At 51.7% G+C, this 5,000-nt stretch overlaps 1 non-coding gene across 1 annotated transcript in view; it reads left to right on the top strand.

The window, feature by feature from the left end:
- Positions 1-4,454: 4,454 nt before the first annotated feature.
- The window catches only part of LOC126431660 (small subunit ribosomal RNA), a 1,909-nt gene continuing 1,363 nt past the window's right edge, over positions 4,455-5,000 (top strand). The window contains exon 1 of the ribosomal RNA XR_007577691.1: positions 4,455-5,000. This exon is cut by the window's right edge and continues 1,363 nt beyond it. This is a non-coding gene — a ribosomal RNA (small subunit ribosomal RNA).

Below are 5,000 nucleotides of genomic sequence, written 5' to 3'. Positions count from 1 at the left end.
TCATTAGCCATACACTGGGGGAAACGGCCGACAGGGGCGGCAACATAGTGGAGCCGCAGTGTCACTAATGTACAGAGATAGAACAGTTTCGACTGGAACTAGAGTAACCGTATACACGGCACTGATTAGTAATAGATGCAGAGCCATCAGAATACAGATAATATATACAACCGTCCCTATACATGCTGAAAGACTCTGCACACAATGAGAACCACACGTCAGCCAGACACTCTTATCACACACTACTCTCTTATCACACACAATATCTAACCACCAGCATGGAAGAACATCCAGTGCATCCTCTCCGCCACATGACACAATCCACACTATCATTACCAGACCGGGAGGTCCACCCAGAAAACACAATATCCCACCCTTCCGACATCCGCACATTGCTCAGCTAAGCCACGAACACCCACACATGTCCTACACAGTGGTGCACCCAACATCACAATACTGCCTCCTGTCACAGCACACAAACAATGGCAGGAATGAAAGACACAGATCTGCCACAACCATGGAATCGGAGCGCCGCCTGTCATGAGCCAAAAGTGCATCCTGACGTGACAAATCGGATAATACCGCAGGCATCCAATTACGATAATCACTATCAACGAACCTGCCGCCCCCCCCCCCCAATACACCTTTCCCTACAACAATGTGTATCTGAACCTACGCTATATCGTACCTTAACCTAACCTATATCGTACCTTAACCTAACCTATATCGTACCTTAACCTAACCTATATCGTACCTTAACCTAACCTATATCGTACCTTAACCTAACCTATATCGTACCTTAACCTAACCTATATCGTACCTTAACCTAACCTATATCGTACCTTAACCTAACCTATATCGTACCTTAACCTAACCTATATCGTACCTTAACCTAACCTATATCGTGCCTTAACCTAACCTATATCGTGCCTTAACCTAACCTATATCGTGCCTTAACCTAACCTATATCGTGCCTTAACCTAACCTATATCGTGCCTTAACCTAACCTATATCGTGCCTTAACCTAACCTATATCGTGCCTTAACCTAACCTATATCGTGCCTTAACCTAACCTAATTTGTGCCTTAACCTAACCTAATTTGTGCCTTAACCTAACCTAATTTGTGCCTTAACCTAACCTAATTTGTGCCTTAACCTAACCTAATTTGTGCCTTAACCTAACCTAATTTGTGCCTTAACCTAACCTAATTTGTGCCTTAACCTAACCTAATTTGTGCCGTAACCTAACCTAATTTGTGCCGTAACGTAACCCATGTTGTGCCGTAACGTAACCCATGTTGTGCCGTAACGTAACCCATGTTGTGCCGTAACGTAACCCATGTTGTGCCGTAACGTAACCCATGTTGTGCCGTAACGTAACCCATGTTGTGCCGTAACGTAACCCATGTTGTGCCGTAACCTAACCCATGTTGTGCCTTAACCTAACCCATGTTGTGCCTTAACCTAACCCATGTTGTGCCTTAACCTAACCCATGTTGTGCCTTAACCTAACCCATGTTGTGCCTTAACCTAACCCATGTTGTGCCTTAACCTAACCCACGTTGTGCCTTAACCTAACCTACGTTGTGCCTTAACCTAACCCATGTTGTGCCTTAACCTAACCCATGTTGTGCCTTAACCTAACCCATGTTGTGCCTTAACCTAACCCATGTTGTGCCTTAACCTAACCCATGTTGTGCCTTAACCTAACCCATGTTGTGCCTTAACCTAACCCATGTTGTGCCTTAACCTAACCCATGTTGTGCCTTAACCTAACCCATGTTGTGCCTTAACCTAACCCACGTTGTGCCTTAACCTAACCTACGTTGTGCCTTAACCTAACCCATGTTGTGCCTTAACCTAACCCATGTTGTGCCTTAACCTAACCCATGTTGTGCCTTAACCTAACCCATGTTGTGCCTTAACCTAACCCATGTTGTGCCTTAACCTAACCCATGTTGTGCCTTAACCTAACCCATGTTGTGCCTTAACCTAACCCATGGTGTGCCTTAACCTAACCCATGTTGTGCCTTAACCTAACCCATGTTGTGCCTTAACCTAACCCACGTTGTGCCTTAACCTAACCCACGTTGTGCCTTAACCTAACCCACGTTGTGCCTTAACCTAACCCACGTTGTGCCTTAACCTAACCTACGTTGTGCCTTAACCTAACCCATGTTGTGCCTTAACCTAACCCATGTTGTGCCTTAACCTAACCCATGTTGTGCCTTAACCTAACCCATGTTGTGCCTTAACCTAACCCATGTTGTGCCTTAACCTAACCCATGGTGTGCCTTAACCTAACCCATGGTGTGCCTTAACCTAACCCATGGTGTGCCTTAACCTAACCCATGTTGTGCCTTAACCTAACCCATGTTGTGCCTTAACCTAACCCATGTTGTGCCTTAACCTAACCCATGTTGTGCCTTAACCTAACCCATGTTGTGCCTTAACCTAACCCATGTTGTGCCTTAACCTAACCCATGTTGTGCCTTAACCTAACCCATGTTGTGCCTTAACGTAACCCATGTTGTGCCTTAACGTAACCCATGTTGTGCCTTAACCTAACCTATAATGTGCCTTAACCTAACCTAAAGTGCGCCGTAACCTAAACTATATTGCGCCTTAACCTGACGCACGTTGTCGCTGAACCTGCTCTGTAATTGTTATGCAACCCGTTAAAGTAGTGTAGTGTTGCCTAACCGCAACCCTCGCAATATAGTTCGCTACTCGCACTGCCCGGTCCCCTGTGTATCGCGTCATGTTAAACACCTTGCAGGTGTTGCTGACTTTCCACATGCTCCTGCTATACACTGTAGTGTGGATAGCAGCAGGACGTACATGCCCCCCCCCCTTCCCCCCTGCCTTCGCAAGCTGGTCGGTGAGAAGTTTGCATGTTCAATGCCCTTCGCATGCCGACGTACTCAGCCTACGTTGTGGTACGGCCTGTCACCTGTCCGCCGATGTACGCAAAACCCACAAACTGTACTGCACATTGCTCCGTATGTACTGAATGATACATCGTGGCCCATGTGACCGTATGACGACAGCGCCTAGCAACGGCGGACCATACAGTCCAAATATTGTGCACGCAGCTACGTGTCGTCTCCCTATAAGAGCTGGATTGCAGTGTGGTACGCCATACAGACGTGTGGGAGGAACGGACGCCCTGGATGGCGATCAGCATGAGCAGTCTGTTGATGTAGTGGAGCGTGTATTCGGACGTAGTCGTCTCTTCTCACACACCGTGATAGCATGTTGCACCGCGTTCCACATCTGCGACATGCTGCAGAGGCGGGCTGACAGTCGTTCGCGCAATGGACACCGCATACGTACGGGGTCTACCTTCCACGTGTTCTCTAGGCGTGCACATGTTGTTGCGTCTATGTGGGCAGACGTAGTGTGTTGTGACACCTGACACAGGCATGCAATACTCGTTGCAAATGGCGATGGACGTGTACGTTTGCTGGTGACGTTACGCAAATGAACAACCGGTAACCCGTTGTGGTGCGGTTGTTCTCGCTAGAGGTGAATCAGTGTTGGCGACGATCGGTCGAGCTATTAACCGGTTGTTTCAGGGATACCCACCATGCCCACGAACGTGAAAGGGGACCCACCATGCCCACGAACGTGAAAGGGGATCTGGGTGTGAGGCGATACGCGGCGGTGGCTGGGTGGGACCGTCCCCGGCCGGTGAGGGGGGGCCGCCCGGCGTGCTGGCAGCGCGGTGCGTGGGCGCACGCGCTACAGCCGGCTGGTGGGGGCGGCCGGTGGCAGGCGCGCCGGCCGACGGACGCGGCAGGCGGCGCAGCTGCGCGCCGGCGCCCCCTGCTCGCGGCGCCTTGCGGCCAAAGTAGGTCCTCGCGGGCCCGGTGCGAAGCGCGGTGGCCATCTGCAGTGTGCTGGTCCGATTGAGGACTTTGTGCGCTGAGGATGCGCCGCCGCCCGGCGCTCGGCGCCGCGACGCCGTCTGCTGCTCGGTCGCCCCAGCGGTTCTCGCAGGTGGTTTGTATCGCAGCTGTGCGGACGTGTTGGCGCGTGCGCTGTGCTGGGAGAGTTCGCTTCGGCACCCAAGTAGGGCTTTTGTCCTTCTGTGGCGCTGGCGTTGGAGCTGCCGGTCACCGTAGGTGGCGCGTGTTGTCTCCCGCCGGCAATGCCACGACAGCACGCTCCCGGGCCTCTGTCGGCAGCGGCAAGCTCAGTTGGGAGCACGGGTGGTCGCACCTAAAGCGTCTACTCGCCTAACTCCGGGCGATTGCGCCTCTCTCGAACCCGACCAAGTACTTAGGACGGCGCTGCGCGCCGCCGGGACCTGAGAGGGTTTCGAGGTGTGTTGTGCAGGGGAGCTCAGCCTCCTCCTGTTTGCAGAATAATTGAGCGGACGCTTGCGTGTTCGCGCGGGCCCCCGGGACACACTCCCGGGCGGCCGGCTGCTCAGCTCTAGTTGACGCAGCTCCCTGGTTGATCCTGCCAGTAGTCATATGCTTGTCTCAAAGATTAAGCCATGCATGTCTCAGTACAAGCCGCATTAAGGTGAAACCGCGAATGGCTCATTAAATCAGTTATGGTTCCTTAGATCGTACCCACGTTACTTGGATAACTGTGGTAATTCTAGAGCTAATACATGCAAACAGAGTCCCGACCAGAGATGGAAGGGACGCTTTTATTAGATCAAAACCAATCGGTCGGCTCGTCCGGTCCGTTTGCCTTGGTGACTCTGAATAACTTAGGGCTGATCGCACGGTCCTCGTACCGGCGACGCATCTTTCAAATGTCTGCCTTATCAACTGTCGATGGTAGGTTCTGCGCCTACCATGGTTGTAACGGGTAACGGGGAATCAGGGTTCGATTCCGGAGAGGGAGCCTGAGAAACGGCTACCACATCCAAGGAAGGCAGCAGGCGCGCAAATTACCCACTCCCGGCACGGGGAGGTAGTGACGAAAAATAACGATACGGGACTCATCCGAGGCCCCGTAATCGGAATGAGTACACTTTAAAT

This window comes from Schistocerca serialis, unplaced genomic scaffold (genome assembly GCF_023864345.2).
Source record: "Schistocerca serialis cubense isolate TAMUIC-IGC-003099 unplaced genomic scaffold, iqSchSeri2.2 HiC_scaffold_1106, whole genome shotgun sequence".
NCBI lineage: Eukaryota > Metazoa > Arthropoda > Insecta > Orthoptera > Acrididae > Schistocerca > Schistocerca serialis.
The sequence above is the reverse complement of the archived record's forward strand: the minus strand, read 5'-3'. Positions and strand labels throughout refer to the sequence as shown.